At 42.5% G+C, this 18,525-nt stretch overlaps 1 long non-coding RNA gene across 1 annotated transcript in view; it reads left to right on the top strand.

Annotated features, from left to right (window-relative positions):
* The window catches only part of LOC110257154 (uncharacterized), a 75,464-nt gene that overhangs the window by 43,735 nt on the left and 13,204 nt on the right, over positions 1-18,525 (top strand). Inside the window, exon 3 of the long non-coding RNA XR_002339401.2 lies at positions 16,562-16,664. This is a non-coding gene — a long non-coding RNA (uncharacterized LOC110257154). The remainder of the gene's footprint in view (positions 1-16,561; positions 16,665-18,525) is intronic.

The following is an 18,525-nucleotide window of genomic DNA, read 5'->3' as shown; positions in this document are numbered from 1 at the left end:
TGTGAATCCAAGAGTCTATTTTTTGGAGTTTGCTGACCGAAGGGCTATTTAGCAGTATCTGATAGGGCCTCTCCAGTAAGGTTAAAGAAAATTCTTCTGGAGGTATATATTCCAGTAGATGAAATCTCCAGGTTGAAATGTGTGAAACTTAAGGTCTTCATCTCTGGATAGTGAACTGTGAAGAGATGGCTCTACCAAAATATGGTTATTTTCAATAGAAAAAAAATTAGCTTTGTAATAATGGAATATCTCTTCTTTTATAAGTTGTAGGTCAAGAAAGGAGGATCCAAGACCATTGAGTGTCCTGCGACTATCTCATAGTGTGAGAGTTTATGAGCTTCAAAGGGGGTGAATCTGAGATTTAGAAGGACCAAGAGTGATGCTTTTGGTGAAGGTATTTAGAGAACCTCTACCAACTTTGCCAACTAAGTCTTAACAATGCCATTAGTGCATTCTGCTAAACCAGAGGATTGAGGGTAGTAAGCACAGTGAAAGTATTGTAAAACTGGCCAACAACACACACTTGTCAAAGTACCTGGCTAATAAAATGAAGTTCAAGGGAATGTCCTCATGTAGAGATAATCTTTTCTAAAAGGACTTTAGGCACAAAACAGGCAGTAGCCTGTCTGCAAGGAAGGCTTTGGTCCAGTTTGAGAACATACAGACCATAATTTTTATATATATATATGTAACTTATGTGGAGATATATATATGTGTGTGTGTGTGGATTATAAAATCCATTTGCCAGGCCCTCAAATGGTCCATTAGGCAGTTTAAAACATCTGATAGCAGTAAGCACAGCCTTTCCTGGGTTATACTTCAGACAACTGGGACCGGTGAGGCAGCACTTTTGCAGCCTTGTTTTTATTTCCCCACCAATATTGATTCACAGTTTAGTGTATGTACAGTGAAGGGTGAGGATTTTAGGGTTGGGTTGTTATTTGGTCTAAACCATCACTTTCTCCTTTTATCAAACCAACACCTGTTGAATTTCCAATCTTTTTCTTCCTTTTCTAAGGCTAATTTTTGGGCTTTTCTGCCAAGTTTTTCTAAGTTATCATTTGGGCAAATATCACTTTGGGCCATGAGAGAGATTTGGTTGCTATTAGTCCCTTTAATGGCAGCATTCTTTGCAGAAATATCAGCAAGTTAGTTTCCCAGAGAGTCAAGTGTAGAATTCCCTGGAATCTTAATAACAGGTAAAGCAACAGGTAAGATACTGCATTCAAAAACTTATAAATATAGGAGCCATTTAAATTTGTATTTCAGCTGGAAGTAAGGAAGCCATGTTGCTGCTACAACATTCCAATATAACAAGATACTCCACAGGCATATGTACTACCAGTATAAATACTGCCAGTTTTGTCCTTGTTTAAAAGGCAAGTTCATGTTAGAGTGTATAATTCAACCTATTGGGCTGAAATAGCCATATGTAAAGATTCTGCCTCAACAACACCAAAAGTAGCATACCCAGCACAATATTTGCCATTGTCACCTTTTAAATAGGAACTATCAGCAAACCATGAGAAGTCAGCATTACCCAAAGGAATTTCATGTAAATCATCACAAGGAGTCAGGAGCTGGTCCATCAGTGTTAAACAGTCCTGAGGGACTTTATCAGTGAGAGAGAAGGGAAGAGTAGCAAGGTTTAAGGTTACTACCGTATAAAGGTGTTGTGTGAAGAGTAGTAACAAAAGGACTTCCTAGGAGGTGAAATGGCTGGCTGATGATGAGAATGCAATGTTGGATGTGATGAGAATTCAGGAGAACTGCATGAGGTGCAAAAATTGGCTAAAGGAGAACCTACAATCATTTTCCAGTGACCTTAACCAAAAGGGCAGTGACCATAATGACTCTAAGGCAAGGGATGTATCCCCATGTCCCCATGGGGTCCAGTTGCTGCCTATGGGCCAGTGGTGGTCCTTGTGCTTTTGGGTGAGTACTCCAAGGGCAATCCTTTCTTTTTCATATACGAAAGGGAGAAAGGAAATCTGATCATTGGGATGCCTAAGGGCAGGTGGGTTCATCAAACATTCCCTTTAAGGCTTTAAAGGCAGTGTCATCCTGGCCTTCCCATAAAACTGGTTTGGGGTTGTTATTGTTGAGTAAAACAAAGAGGTTTGGTCATAAAAGAGAATCTAATTTCAGCAACAACCAATTAACCTGAGAAAAACCTTACTGTTGGCATTTAGTTTTGGGAAACTTAGGACATCATGAATGAATCTATGAATCTGTGTCTCTATGAATCTAAATATAGCCCTTGTTCTAACATCAGATGCCCTAAATATTGAATGTTGGTTTGGGTATACTGCAATTTTTCTTTGGTGATCTTATGTCTCTTTAATGCTATAAGCTTTAGCAAGTGGATTCTGTGTTCCTATGAGGAGGCTTTAGAAGGAGAGCAGAGAAGCAAATCATCTACATACTGCAAGAATGTAGAACCTCTAGGGAGCTTTATATTATTCAGATCAGTTTTCAGGACTTGCAAGAAATAAGAAAGACTCTCAGAAAAATCCTGAGGCATTACTGTCCAGGTGAATTATTTTTCTTCCCAAGTGAGGGCCGAAAGGTATTGGCAGAGCTCATCAACTACAATATTTAAAAATGCACTGCATAGATCAATTACAGTAACAAATTTACTTCCAGTGAAAACAGATGTGAGTAATGTATGAGGGTTAGGAACAACAGAGTGTTGATGGATTATAATATTGTTTATGGCTTGAAGATCTGGACAAACCTCCACCTTCTGTCTTTATTTTTTTTTTCTCTAGTAAATGAGGGTGTTATTGGAGCTAGTACAGGGATAATGAGGTCTTGAGCCTGAAAAACATCTATTATGGCCTTTATGCCTTAAAGGGCTTTTTTACTTATAGGGAATTGACTAATTTGGGGAAGAGGTTTTGAGTAGTCTGTTTGGATCTTAATGGGAGGTGCACTGTAAATTTTGCCAATATCAGTTGGAGATTTTGCCCCTAAAGAGGGTGGTAACCGATTCAATTGGGACAAATAATCAGTGTTTCCAGAATCAGCTCTAATACCATCAGAGACAGAACATTAAATATGACAGACATTAAATATGTCAAAGGATCATTTATTTCACCTGCTTGGTTACTTGACAACTAGTGTCAAATTCTAGATTTATTTCCCCTTTTTGAAAAAAATTCTGCTATGATACTTCTTTAAGAAGTCTTGGCCCGATAAATGGGTAGGAACAGAGGAACTTAGGAGAAAAGAGTGTATATTTCTCAAAGAGTCTAAACAAAAGGGAATATGTTCAGAGTCAAAAACCTCCTGAGGTTCATCAGAGATTTGCACTATTTGAACAGTTAGCTTTCTGAGATAGGAGCTGTTTTGTAGCAGTGGGGTTGAGATGTCACTCCAGTGTCAGTTAGGGTTGGAAGTGATTCATCCCCAATCTGGAGAAATGTTTCCTCAAACTTATTAAGAGGGGGATTTGGAAGACCCCCTATAGTTCCTCAGAGCCTGTCATTGAGAACTGGAGGGTGCTTGAAAAGCTGGTTAGAGGACTGAAAGTGCCTAAAGCATTTAAATATATAACAGTCTCTTCTTCAATGTCCTGGCTCTTTGCAATAATATCGGAAACTCATAGAGTTTTGGTTTCATTTAGAGGCTTCATTTGCTGGAATTGAAGATTAAGAATTTTGGCAGTTTTCCTTTTTAGTGATTCACCTAGAGTGGAAGAGAACTGGTTTGCCAGATTCTCTAAATATAGAGTGGACATAGTTTTCCATTCCATCTTGGCCTTTTTAGGAGAAGGGAAATGTTCCCAGTTAAGCCCATTGACATAGAGTTAAAAGCTACCTGGGTGAAATCAGCACCTGAAAGAAGACCAAAATCCTCTTGAAAATCAATCTGAAGTTACTTAAAATAGTCATGAATGGATTCGCTAGATTTTTGAGTGTAAGGCTGAATTTTGTTCGAGTCAACAGGCTTTGGAAAAGCCCTAGGAATTACCTGATGAAGCTACCTAGCAGTCACTCAAGGACAGTCATGTTAGTGCAGTGTTCTCTCAATTGTTATTCTAGAGAACTTTTGAAATTTTCCCAATTAGCAGTTTTTAATTCAGTGCTGGATTTGGCCTTCACCAACAAGCATGTGAACTAGCTGATATAAGTAAGAGAAACCAGATTGATAAGTTTGAATGACTATATTAAATTCTTGAGTGAATCTGTGAGGATTTTCAGTTATTTGGGGATAGTCTTTGACTGTGGCTCTCAGTACAGCTTTAGTCCAGGGAATGTAAGAAATTAAGGATTTAGACTCTGGATTATCAGAAGGCTGAATTTTAAAGGAACAGTTCTGACAAATTCAGAGAAAAAGGGAGTGGGGAGAATTTCAGAGAAAAGAGAAAAGTTAACCAGGGAATGAGTGTGAAGGAACTAAGAGTATAGAGGAGGCCCAGCAGAGTAGAAGGGAAATAGGGATAGGGCACTAGAGGCAGACTCTGAGATAACAAAGGCAAGGAAGAAGAGTCTGAGGCATTGGAGTCATTTTTCTTTTCTTTAATCCTTTGTTTGCCTCAGCTAATCTTAAAATCTTATGTTGCAGAGAGGCAATTTTAGACTCCTGATAATGTCTGAAAGCCTCAAAATACCAATTGAAATAAACATGTCACTCAGTTCTGAAATTTTTGAGCTATTGTACTTCAGTTCAGTTTTAAGGAAATTAAGTTGGGGATTTCAAAAGTTCCCCATAATGGCCATTGATATTCTCAGTTGCCTGTGGTCAAGTCAGTCCATTTAGTTAGAAATGTGCATGAGGAAGAACAAAGAATTTTAAACATAAAATCAGCCAGAGCCCCTGATTGGGATGAGAGGGTTCCCTCAAATATTTAATTAACTGCTATCCCATTTTTCAGAGGCTTTTCTGTAAACTAGAAGAACCATGTACAAACAGCTTATAGTACAGTTTGCAAGCTAATACCAGCCAGTTTTTTGTTTGTTTTGTTTTGTTTTTTAGGTCCACACCCATGGCATATGGAAGTTCCCAGGCTAGGGGTCCAATCAGAGCTATAGCTGCCAGCCTACATCACAGCCACAGCAACATCAGATCCAAGCTGCATCTGCAACCTACACCACAGCTCATGAAATCACCAGATCCCCAACCCACTGAATGAGGCCAGGGATCAACCCTGCATCCTCATGGACACTAGTTGGATTCATTTCCACTGCACTGCAGTGGGAACTCCAATACCAGCCAGTTCTAAGGAGGCAGTTTGGTCTAAAAGAAGTCAAGCCAAAGGCTTTTCTCACCAGTTTCCAGAGAGCAGCATCTATTCCAAAGGAAGGAGGCAAGGGCTGAACTAGTGCAGTTTCACTGAAGCAGCCTCTGTCCCTAAAGGAATTAGCAGAAGTATGGAGTTAAGAGATAAAAACTACTATGTTTAATATAGATAACCAATGAAGGTATATTATACAGCACAGGGAGTTACAGCCATTATCTTATAATAACTTTTAATGGAGTAAAATCTGTAAAAATACTGAATCATTATGCTGTATACCTGAAATGAATACAATATTATTAATGAACAACACTTGTATTAATTTTTTTTTAATCAGACTGAAGTGCCAAACAAATACTTGCCTACAGAGCAAGGCCTTAATCAGAAAAATGAAACCTGGAGTTCCCATCGTGGCACAGTGGTTAACGAATCTGACTAGGAACCATGAGGTTGCGGGTTCGATCCCTGCCCTTGCTCAGTGGGTTAACGATCCAGCATTGCTGTGAGCTGTGGTGTAGGTCGCAGACGCGGCTTGGATCCTGCATTGCTGTGGCTCTGGTGCAGGCTGGCAGCTACAGCTCGGATTCGACCCCTAGCCTGGGAACCTCCATATGCTGCAGGAGCAGCCCAAAGAAATGGCAAAAAGACAAAAAAAGAAAAAAAAAAGAAAAGTGAAACCTTAAAATAGATCCCAAATAAAGCCTAGAGAGCTTCAAGCAGAAAAAGGACATGAGCTCAGATTCATGAGAAAGATGTATCTTCAATTCGAGTGTTGAAGAGAAAAGCAGTGAACAATAATGAGCTAAATTTTGAGTATGCACCTGTTTGCTCACCAGTCCAAGAATCTTCAGCAGTCTCTATACTCCACATATACGCCACCAAAATGTTGACCAGAAACAAATAGATGGCTGAATATTTCTCTGGCAAAGATGGGTTTATTTAGAATCAGTAGAGACTGCAACCATGATGAGTCCACACGGCAAGGGAAGAAGAACACTTTCATAGGGAGGAAAAGGAAGGTGTGAGAGGTAGAGTTAAAAGGAGTCCATGGCTGGAATTCCTATCATGGCTCAGGGGTAACGAACCAACTATTATCCAAGAGGATGTGGGTTCTATCCCTGACCTCACTCAGTAGGTTAAGGATCCGGCATTGCAGTGAGCTGTGGTGTAGGTCACAGACATGGCTCAGATCCCATGTTGCTGTGGCTGTGGCATAGACCATCAGCTACAGCTCCAATTCGACCCCTAGCCTGGGAACTTCTTTATGCTTCAAGTGCAGCCCTAAAAAAAAGAGAGAGAGAGAGAGTTCATGGCTTTTCATTGTCTGAGTCTTTGCCAGGGAAGAAGAGGACTCTTTTTACTTGCTGTTGAGTTATGCTGTCATCACAGGACAAGAGAACTCCCCAGTATGGCTTCCTGTCTCTATTCAATCGAAGTTCCTATTTATTAATTTTTTACAATCTTCAAGAAAACAGTGTTCTCATTACTCTTAGAGTTTCATTAGAACCAAGGCTCTGGTTTTATTCAGTCATCCAGTTCCCTTTTAAAGAAAAGAGAGAATTATAGATTAATGGACAGAAGAGAGAAAAGAGAAGATACAGGGTGAGGGATGGAGTGATAAAGAAGGAAGGATTCTCTTGGATGAGAGGAAAAGTAAGTCTTGAGACCTGACACAGAGGAGAGTAAGGATGAGAAGGACTGGAGCACAAGAGCTTGATGCTGATTCTGGGGAAAGTTTACAGAAGAGAGAAAGGCAGAAAGGGTACACCAAGTCTAGAGCTCCATGAATAGCCTTGTGGAGTTCTCAGAACCATAGCACACCTTTTTCTGTAACCACCTGGGCAGGTGAGGTCCATTCAGAACTTGGTGTTTCCATCTTATTCTGTCATACAACAGATAATATTTCAAAACTTCCTAAAGGTGATCTCTTCTTTAAAAAGTAGCAAGGTTTCCCTGAGTGCTTACCATGTGTCAGGCAATGTGTCCAGAAATTTACCTGTGGCTTAGGAATCCCTAACCACCACATCAGCTCAAGGAGGTAAGACATGTGTCCTCCAGCTCCTCCAGGAAAATATGAGTTGAATCAACATTATCTCCAAGGTAATGAGCTGGAGATGCCTGTGAGTATGTTTGCCTGTTGCAAACAGACCTAAGCCAACTGGATCTTTCATGGTTGTGTGGATGTTTTTGGCAGCCATCCCTAACATCTCTTTGCTAGAGGTCAGTGATGTCTATAGGCCGTGACAGGTGGGATGCAGAATGCACAATTGCCAGGCTGTATGTGACAATACAACTCTGACCCACAACTTCTCTATCATTCAGTCCAGAATGGTCAGGACTTGGTCAATGACTGCCAACTTCCCTGATTTTTTTTTTTTGCCCCATTTCCAACTCAGGACCAACCAGAGAAAGCCAAATACATTCCCCAAAGCAATCACATCAGATCCCCTGCTTCTAGTTGTCCTGCCTCCAGCTTCTTCATACCAAAAACCTGTAATCTGGCAAACCTACAGCCTTCACTTTCTCTCACTGTAAAGTTTTCTCACTCCTCCCCCTGCCTTTGAGTCTCTGCCTAATGCTAGAGATGGTGGCCAACTCCCTTGCTAGAGCAACAGCCTCAGAAGAAATAGCCTCTATGTGTTCATGTATGGGTGGCTCACACCTAGTAAGGCCCTCTCTTTGTCAGACCAGGTCCCTTGTCCCCTGTGGTGAGCAACCTGGCAGCCTCCAGCAGTGATTCTGTGTAATTCTCATCTGCCTCCTCTTCCTTTGGCTTTATTTTCCTGATTCTTCTGAATTTCAACATCTCAATATCACTGAGAGTTCAAAGTGCTGTTCTGGTGCAGCAGACTTTCACATCCAAGAGAGTTTCGGTCTTGTCTCTGACACCTACTGGTTGTATAGCCTGGGTGTAGTGTCTGTGCCATCTAAGGTGAAGTTTCCTCTTATGGGAAGTGGTGATAATCAAGCCACCTGGCCAGGTAGTTGTGCCAGTTAAATGCCACAAAGCACATGAATTTCCTGGTCCCCAGAAGTTGCTCAACAAATGCCATAACCTTCCTTTCCTGTCTTCCCTTAGATTTTTTTTTTTTTTTTTTTTGGTCTTTTTGCTATTTCTTTGGGCCACTTCCGAGGCATATGGAGGTTCCCAGGCTAGGGGTCTAATCCGAGCTGTAGCCACCGGCCTACCCAGAGCCACAGCAACGCAGGATCCGAGCCGCGTCTGCAACCTACACCACAGCTCACGGCAACGCCGGACCGTTAACCCACTGAGCAAGGGCAGGGACCGAACCCGCAACCTCATGGTTCCTAGTCGGATTTGTTAACCACTGCGCCACGACGGGAACTCCTTCCCTTAGATCTTAAAATTCTCCTCCCTTTCCTGAAGGAGCTAGAGAAGGCTTTTTAAAATGACACTAACAGAAAACATATTTGCACATTTACTAATATTCTGGAAGAGTCCTAAATGCTTTGCACATGTCATCTCTCTGAGCTCTCTTATGTTGTCTGTGATTTATTTGAAACCTATGAACCAGACAATGTGTGTGCGTGTGTGTAATTGCAATTAACAAGTAGCTTGGGTGCGGCCAGCATTCCAATGTGGAATGGTTCGCAAGCACTCTGACCAGGTGGTCTCTCCCTGGACTAACATAGGTTCCTGCATCTGCATCCCCATTGAGATCAGGTGTGTTGTCTATGAGCTCAGAGAATGTCAGAATATTTCCTTACTGGTGAAATTACTGTATTGTTAAACAGCGTGGCAACTGTTAGAAATACATTTTAATGGGGAAATAAAGATACTTCAATCTTTAAGATATTTGGGCTGAGTAAAATATTTTAGAAATGCTCTCAAACTTTGTATGAGTTGTCTATAAAGAACCAGAAAGACCTACAGCCTTATAAATAGCCAAGACCTTATAAGAAAGATCTAATCCTTAGAAATAACTCTGGTGGGCTAATATGCAATCTGTCTGGTATCCAGCATGAGCAAGGAAGAAGGTTATGGCGCTGATGCCAATCATAACATGAACAAAATTCCTGCCTCAGCAGTCATGGTGTGTCTGCCCTGAGGGAAGCCCCCTGCAAATGGGGGTGGGAACATGAATGAATGGAGAACTTGGAGCTTACAGGCAAGCCCTGTGGGTTGTTTGGGATTTTCTTGCTAATAAATGTCTATGTGTGAGAGAATTTTGAAATGTCCTTCCTTTTTAACCTGGTGATTAGCTTGTAGAGAAATTAGCCAACCTCTCTCTACTTCAACACACTTCAGTTCCCTACATCTACCTAAAGGCACCTAAGAAATGCGTGAGATGAAATTGGCTGAGATCACAATAAATCCTACAATGGTGGTATCCAGGTTAGAGGAGTCAAGCCACTTGTCTGCAGTCACCAGAAAGTGGCAGAAGCAGGATCCCAGCCATACTCTTAATGCAGAGTCCTCTCTCTTGATTACAGTGAGGTTCCGCCACAAGAAGACCCCTCTGTTATCTGAACTTTTTCTATTTTTTTCCATGGATAAGCACTCTCAGCATGATTGACATCATTTGCACTGACAGTTCTCTGTTGTGGAGCTGATCTATGCATTATAGGATGTCTGGCACAAATTCTACCAATGGCATCCCTTACTGCTGCTGTGACAATCAAAAATGTCTGCAGTCATTGTCAAATGTTCTCTAGGGAGCAGAATTGCTCCTGGTTGAGAAGTACTGGTATAGATCCTACCAAAGATTTGGTACAAGTGATAAAACACCAGTGAGAGAGTGGGGGTGGGCATCAGGCTGGGGAAGGGAGGAGGCAGACTTTTGTAACTGCACTAGTTGGCACTGGCTTGGGGCCATGGCTCCCAGGCAGGCCTTAAACTCTTCTGCCTCTTCCAGTTTTCCCTGAGTGTAGCAGCTCCAGTGTGCTTGGGTGGTCCTCTGAATGCACACAGAAGCTGTGGAGCAGACACACAGAGCAAGGAAAAGGAGCCCCAGAGGCTCTGGGAAGGGTATCAGCATCATGCACTGGCTGGCCATCCCAGCAACCAAAGGGGTTCATCCTTCAAAATCCAGTAAGATCTAAATTTTTGCACAGCCCAAATGGCCTCCTGACTGGCCCTGCCTAGCCATGTATCTCAGACCTCCTTCTCTTGCCTCCCCAGTCCTGTTCCAGGCACACTAGCCTTCCACTGGCCCCCAGAGACACCAGGCTCACCCCAACTGTGACCTGTGCTAGTCTGCTCAGGAACCACTTCCCTGGAGAGCAGCCTCGCTCCCCCAAGGCCTTTCCCCTGATGACATCTTCTCCAGGAGGCCTGATCACCCTTTATAAAGGTGCCCCTCTTCCCTTTCACCTACAACCCTCTCCCCATGTCCACCTGACACAGTCATGTGTGTTTCTTTGTTAATATGTTTATTGGCAACCTAATGACAGAGAAACATAAGCTCTAGGCAGGCAGGACTTCTGCCTACTTTGACCACTCCTCCTTCTTCTGTATCTGAAATAGCACTTGGTATAGAGTAAGAGTGAATAAATACTGTGGTTGAATGAGTGAGTGAAAGAACAAATGAATCCAGAATATATTGCCTAAGGCAGCATTACTGGAAGTCTGTCCAAGGATCACCTAGGTCAGAATTCCTTGGGTAAACTTATTTTTTATGGTTGCACCTGTGTCACATGGACGTTCCCAGACCAGGAACTGAATCCAAGCTGCAGCTGAAACCTATGCCACAGCTGCAGCAACAACCAGATCCTTAACCCACTGTGCCTGGCAGGATTAAACCCATACCTCCACAGTGAACTGAGCCACTGCTGGCAGTCCCTTAACCCACTGCACCATGGCGGGAACTCCTCAGGTGAACTTACTATCATTGCAGATTCCTGAGTGATTCCATGATGGGTAAGGAAAAGAATTCTTAAGTTTCCCTTGGTATTCTTGACCACCACACACCTTTGCAGAGGCCTCCATTAAGAAGCTGCCAGGTGGGAGGGAGGGATTAACAGCTTGGCCACCCAGAGAGGCTGGGCACTTGGCCCCCATGTCCCAGCCTTCTGCCCCCCCTTTCCCAAGTTCCCAGAACCCAGGCCCAGCCAGGAAGCAGTGGAGCTGTCTGATTCAAGGGATACCTGTCAGATTCAATGGATATTCAAGGATGCATTTAGAAAAGGTAACTCTTGGGGCCCCCATAGCAGGCAGGCTATTAGAGAAACCTCATTGCTTTTCAGATACTGTCTAGGCCTTCTTGATTCTGTGACATTTGGAAAGGGATGGTCCCTAATACTCACTGATATTGAGCCTTTGGATTGTGTTTTATAATGAATGAGAAATAGCAACTTGCTGTTTTACCTGTTTTTACAACTCACTGTAAGGTGGATAAATCATCTATATCATTTTAGCTTTCTTCAATATGAATCCTTTAATTTATTGCTCAATAGTTTTAAGATCTTATTTTTACTCAATATGAAATTTAACTTATATTTAAATACTTCTGAAGCTCATAGTGACACATGTACTTGATTAAAAGATGAAGTCAAGGGGTGTGGAGAAAAGTGAACCCTTCTGCACTCTTGGTGGGAATGTAAGCTGGTACAACCACTATGGAGATCAGTTTGGAGATACCTTAGAAATCTATACATAGAACTACCATATGACCCCGCAATCCCACTCTTGGGCATGTATCCGGACAAAACTCTACTTAAAAGAGACACATGCACCCACATGTTCATTGCAGCACTGTTCACAATAGCCAAGACATGGAAACAACCCAAATGTCCATCAACAGAGGATTGGATTCAGAAGATGTGGTATATATACACAATGGAATACTACTCAGCCATAAAAAGAATGAAATAATGCCTTTTGAAGCAACATGGACGTTAACTAGAGACTCTCATCCTGAGTGAAGTAAGTCAGCAAGAGAAAGACAAATACCATATGATATCATTTCTATCCAGAATCTAATATATGGCACAAATGAACCTTTCCACAGAAAAGAAAATCAGGGACTTGGAGAATAGACTTGCGGTTGCCAAGGGGTAGGAGGAGGGAGTGGGGTGGTTAGGGAGCTTGGGGTTAATAGATATAAACTCTTGCCTTTGGAACGGATAAGCAATGAGATCCTGCTGTGTAACACTGGGAACTATGTCTAGTCATCTTATGATGGAGCATGATAATGTGCAAAAATAGAACATGTATGTGTAACTGGTTCACCATGCTGTACAGTAGAAAAAAAATTGTATTGGGGAAATAACCATTGAAAAAATAGTAATAATAAATGGAAAAAAAATAAATAAAAGATGAAGTCAGGGAGTTCCCATTGTGGATCAGCAGGTTAAGAACCAAACTAGTATCCATGAGAATGCAGGTTTGATCCTGGCCTTTCTCAGTGGGTTAAAGATCCAACATTGCCACAGACTGAGGTGTAGATCACGGATAGGCTCAGATCTGGCATTGCTGTGGTTGTGGCGTAGGCCAGCAGATGCAGCTCTGATTCAACCCCTAGCCTGGGAACTTCTACATGCTGCAAGTCCAGTTAAAAGAAAACCTTCAAAGAAAAAAAAATGAAATCAGACTATTTCTGTCACTCAAATCAGACTGAATTTGACAGAGAAAACAAATCAAGGGAGAGGGCTTTTAAATTGCAGATTCCTGGGTCCCATCCCAGGGCCACTGAATCAGAGTTGGCTAGAGTGGTAGCGCCCTAGAATTGGCCTTCTTACCAGGTTCCACGCAGAATTCTAGTACCTTTTGTGAAGTTCAAGAATCCCTGTGCTATATGGCCTCAGGGTAAGTAGGGATGTGGGGATAAGCAAAGGGGGTGGGGTCAGAGCTAGGCCCCTGCCACCTCTATGCTCCTGGGTACTTGGTAAGTGACACTGATTTAAAGCCTACCTCTCTTTCTCTTAGACATAAAGTGGCTCTGTTCCCTTCTAGCCAAAGAAGACCCTGCCTCTAGAGGCCAGCTGGAGTGGCCAGCTGCTAAGCAAACAAAGTAGAGGGAGGCAGGATTGACTTCCTAAGGAAAGAAGAAGAGACAGGAAACAGGAGCGAAATGATAGACTTGCCACATAATAAGTGTTAATATTAAGATGTCGCTGAAGGTTTAAGATGGAGTGGAAAGAGCAGCTTGTGCTTTGAAAGCAGGCAACCCAGGATGTGGATGCAGAGGCCATTTGTATGGCTTAAGGGAAAGAGTAGGTGGCTGGGATGTGTTTGATCTCTTGGCTCAGCTATTCATTTGCTCTGTTTCTCTGGGAGCAGCATCTACTCTGTGCCTAGGGTTCCTCATCTGTAAAAAGGCATCATTATCTCTGTGCTTCCCCTGGATATTTGGGAGGGGAGACTGGTGGGGTCCACTATCTTACAGAAAACTCTCACCATGGACCATCCTTCCTATACCTGTGCTCCAAAGGGTGGAGCTGGAACAGCTCTGCCTGAGGTCTGCTGCCATTGACCATTGAGACGTTGGTACTTCTTTTCTATCAACCTGGACCAGCCTTGCTCTGCACCTCCATGTTGACTCACAGTTGGGTTTTGGTTTTGCCTGGAACACTCTTTCTTTTTCATATCCACATGCTGCCTGCTCATCATTCACATCTCAGCTTGACTCTCATCTCTTCAGAGACCTTCCACGTCCCCAATCCAATATCATTTCCCCAACACTCATTCTCAGGTGTTCTCTGTGCATCATCCTCTCATACCTTGGTCTTAGGACTTTCCATGCTCGATATCATTAAATTTGTACATTTGTTCACTTGTTTCTGGTCTGCATCTTCACTGTCATGTGAATTCCTTGAGGTCAAGGGCCATCTTTTCCCATGAGCAGACTCCCTGTAATGTCACGCATACCCCTAAATATCCAGAGAATAAATGGAGTTTGCCGGTCCTTCTTGTTGTGTCTCCACCTTCTCTCTGTTCCACCCAGTTCTCCGCTGTGTCTCTTTTCATCTTTTTATTTCTGCCCTTCCCTCATCCTCCATCTCTTTGCCTAGACCCTGACTCTAAAAATTTCCCCCAGATAGTGCTGGAGAAAGTTTTAGTTCCTTCCAGTCTTTCTGGAGGAACTTAGGTTGAATAATACAATCTCAGTAGGAAACATCAAAGACAATCCATCTTTCTCTGGCTAATGGTGCTAAAAAGTATAGCCCTGATGCATTATTATGTCCATATTTCTTCCTTTAGACCCTAGATGATCTTCTGATCACACAATTCTGGGAGGGAGGGATTGGGGTGAGGATGGAAGGAGAAAACTCCATCCTGCCACATTATCCAACAGACTTTGCTGGTGATATGTGAGAGCCTAAAGTAAAAAGCCCTCCAAGGAATTGAGAAAACAGTAAGATGGACTTCAGACAGGAAAACAGGACACCAAGCAACCTTGGATCAAGGCTGTTAAGAGGGGGCATATCTTAGGTGGAGGCACCAGTATATCTAAAGGGAAGAATCTCTTCCTTGACAGAGGGGTTTGTCAGGCCTAGAATTAGAGCAAATATTTATTTAGCCTCAGCAAACCTTGAGGCTAAGACCAAACCTTGGCTAAACAAGGATTGTTGAGAGATGTCCTCATGTTCTCTCCTGGAATCCTCCCAACAGCCCTTTCCTTTGCTACTATTGGTCTTATCCTCAAGAGTAGATTACTGAGACTTGTGGGAACAGAAATGTTGTCTTGTTTCTCACCGTTCTTTTTGTTTAATATGTGGTCCCAACATCATGGCACAGAACACAGTTCTGGGAGGAACAACTGACATTGGTTGATTGATTCATCCTCTAGCCAGGGGCTTTCCTGCCTCTTTGAAAATAGCCTCCTCCCTTTGCTTCCCTATCTACCACCGCTGCATTGCCTATTCCTTGCCCTTAACCTTAGGTTCTTCTGTACCCTGTGAGAGGAATACCTCTTTCATCTTTGGCAGACACCACTTACTTTAAAGCAATAGACTTTTGTGGCCAAGCAAATGGACCTTTGAAAATAAGAGCCCCAGGAGGTCCCATCATGGAGCTGCAGAAACAAATCCAACTAGGAACCATGAGGTTGTAGGTTCAATCCCTGGCCTTGCTAAGTGAGTTAAGGATCCGGCGTTGCTGTGACTGTGGTGTAGGCTGGCAGCTGTAGATCCGATTCGACCCCTAGCCTGGGAATCTCCCTGTGCTTCAGGTGCTGCCCTGAAAAGACAAAAAACGACAAGGAAAAAAAAAGAAAGAAAGAAAATAAGAGCCCTGGGTGTTGAAGTGGCTGTGGTGTAGGCTGCCAGCTGCAGCTCCAATTGGGCCCCTAGCCTGGAAACTTCCGTGTGCCATAAGTTCGGCCCTAAAAAAAATTAAAAATAATTAAAGGATTTCCCATTGTGGCTCAGTAGAAACGAACCCAGCTAGTATCCATGAGGTTGCAGGTTCTATCCCTTGCCCCACTCAGTGGGTTAAGGATCTGGTGTTTTCGTGAACTATTGTGTAGGTCACAGACACAGCTCAGATGCAGCATTGCTGTGGCTGTGACTGTGGCTGTGGTGTAGGCTAGCAATTGAAGCGCCAATTCAACCCCTAGCCTGGTAACTTCCATGTGCTGCACTTGTAGCCCTTAAAAAAAAAAAAAAAAAAAAAAAGCATGCACAAGAAAGAGAGAGAGAGACCTGTGTTTTAATTCAGGCACTGCCAGGAAATAGCCATGTGTCATTGGGTGAATTAACCCTTTGTATCTGAAACCTTTAATGAAGTGGGTATAAAATAGCTACTCCAAAAATTACTGTAAGAGGTATCATAAAGGGTTGAAGTGTATCTTCAAAATGTATTTAAAGACAAAGCACAATATTTGGGAGGGGAATTAAAGCTGGAGAGAATATTTGATGAAGATAGTAAGTGTCAACAAAATAATAGCTTGTAGAGGGTTTTGTTGGTAGTGGTTGGTTGGTTTGGCTGCAAGAAAAAGAAATTTCATTTGGACAGCTTAAACTGAAAAAAAAAAAAAGAAAAGAAAAGGAATCCATCAAGATGCTGTGACACTAACTGGCTCAAAGTATAATCAGAACAACCAACCTTGGGAAGGTCTAGTCTCTAGGGATCTCAGCAGTTGAAATTCACTTAAGAGCCTTATTTCGAGTGTTGAACCGGGATGATTTAGCTCCAGTTGCCTTCCATTCTGATCCTGATCTCAGTTCATTTAAAATTCACACTCCAGGATACATCTGGGTCATACCTTCTCTTTGGAAAGGAAGTAGGATAAGCACAGTGATTGATAGTCACCAAGATCATGTTGAACGGGCAGAGTTCGAGGTTTCTATCAGTTTCCTATCATGGCTGTAAAAAAATTACCACATACTTAAAATAACATTTTTATTACTTTACAGTTCTGAAGGTCATAAGTCCAGGATCTGTCTCTCTGGGCTAAAACCAAAGCATCAGCACTGCTGGGTCGCTGCCGTCTGCTATGACAGCCTTACTCAACATCAGGTAATCACAAAGTGCCTTTCCAATCCCCTTTGCCCTATAAAGTAACCTGATCAATGTGTGATAATCCATTTTATTCACAGGCCCTGCCCACACTCAAAGGGTGGGAATTATATGTGCCATCTTTGTGTCTAAAATGTACCTTCTAGTAAATGTATCTGAAGATAAAAAGGGAAGCAGGTTATAATACAGCATAGGCAGTTTGGGCACAAAAGGTGTGTGTGAGACCTATAAGCAATTAGGAGTAAATGTGGAGGAGAGCAGGAAATAAGGTTCATAAAAAAGGGTGAATTATGAGCAGAGATTTGATGGATGAGAACTGGTCCCTACCAGGAGCTGCAGATGTAAACCAAATTCATGTTTCTGGGCAAAAGACTAATGCTTTCATCTAGACCACAGCTGAATTCAAAAAGAGCCAGAAATTAAATCCAAGCAGAATGAATCATTTAATCAGTCAGTCAGGCTACCTTGACTTGCTGTGGTAATTTAAGAGGGCTTAGACAATGCATCTGGATCCCCTTTCTAAAGCTTGTTGCATCTTGAAATTCTTCTTATCTTAGGATGACTAGTGAATTTTCAGAAGGCTTTTGCTGAAAAAAAAAATGCTATAAAGGAGCAGGCATACGTGGAGTTGCTGGAAGGAATAGTCATAATATTGTCTAGATGGTATGGTAGTTGAATTCACCAATCAGCCAGTTGCCCTGGGCTTATTAGTTTCTTTTTAATCTTACACCGCAATATAGAACTCTAGGATGGCGTGAAATGTGAAAAAGAGGAAAGGGGGGGAGGGAAGATTCTTAAAGCAAGCACAAAATTGAAAGAGATCAAGTAGAAAGCCATGCATGAAGTTCCAGTTGGCTGCCAATGATTGATCATAGCTCTGTTTGTTGTCAAGTTATGGAGGTGGGAGGCATTGGAGGGGGTCTTAGTTCCAAGAAATTCCTTTTTCATCAGTTGTAAGTTGCCCCAGCCTAGTGTTAACCAAGTCTAAAGACTTTGAAAATTCAAAGGTTTCTTTTTTCTTATTTGTAGATGTTTATCCAAATAGTACATGCATATATATATATATATATACACCTTTTGTCTTTTTAGGGTCGCACCCACGGCATAGGGAGGTTCCCAGTGTAGAGGTTGAATTGGAGCTGTAGCCGCTGGCCTACACCATAGCCAGAGTAACTTGGGATCTGAGCTGTGTCTTTGACCTACACCACAGCTCATGGCAATGCCGGATCCTTAACCCGCTAGGCTAGGCCAGGGATCAAACCCGTGTCCACATGGATACTAGTAAGATTCGTTAACCACTGAGCCACGACAGGAACTCCTACATGCACATACTATTAAAAGTCAGATTTTACAGAGGGATTGGTGAAGGAAAATAGTGTCTCTGTCTCATGCTCCTCTGTATCTATGTTTTCAGTTGTTTGGGTAGTTCCTGTCCTACCCACAAAAAATATGTGTTTATGTCATTATTTGTATGCTATTTGAGAGATGAAGTCCACTCTTTTTTTTTTTTGGTCTTTTTGTCTTTTTAGGGCCACACACACAGCATATGGAGGTTCTCAGTATGGGACTGGAATTGGAGCTTCAGCTGCTGCCCTCCACCACAGCCACAGCAACATGGGATCCAAACTGCATCTGTGACCTACACCACAACTCATGTCACTGCCAGATCCTTAACCCACTGAGCGAGGCCAAGGATCAAATCCCTGTCATGGATGCTAGTCAGCTTCACTAACCACTGAGCCATGACTGGAACTCTGAGAGTTGACTTCCCCTCGTTAGTAGAAAGGTTTAGCTCACCTATAACAGCAACCTCCCCACCCTTAACTTCCATAAAATTTTATCGCTATTTGTACTTTCTTGA

This window comes from Sus scrofa, chromosome 15 (genome assembly GCF_054392235.1).
Source record: "Sus scrofa isolate SSC_HxYL_T2T_F1_AM1 chromosome 15, Sscrofa_HxYL_maternal_Yorkshire_Landrace_v2.0, whole genome shotgun sequence".
In the NCBI taxonomy this organism is placed as follows: Eukaryota; Metazoa; Chordata; class Mammalia; order Artiodactyla; family Suidae; genus Sus; species Sus scrofa.
This window is presented reverse-complemented; position numbering and strand designations above follow the sequence as displayed.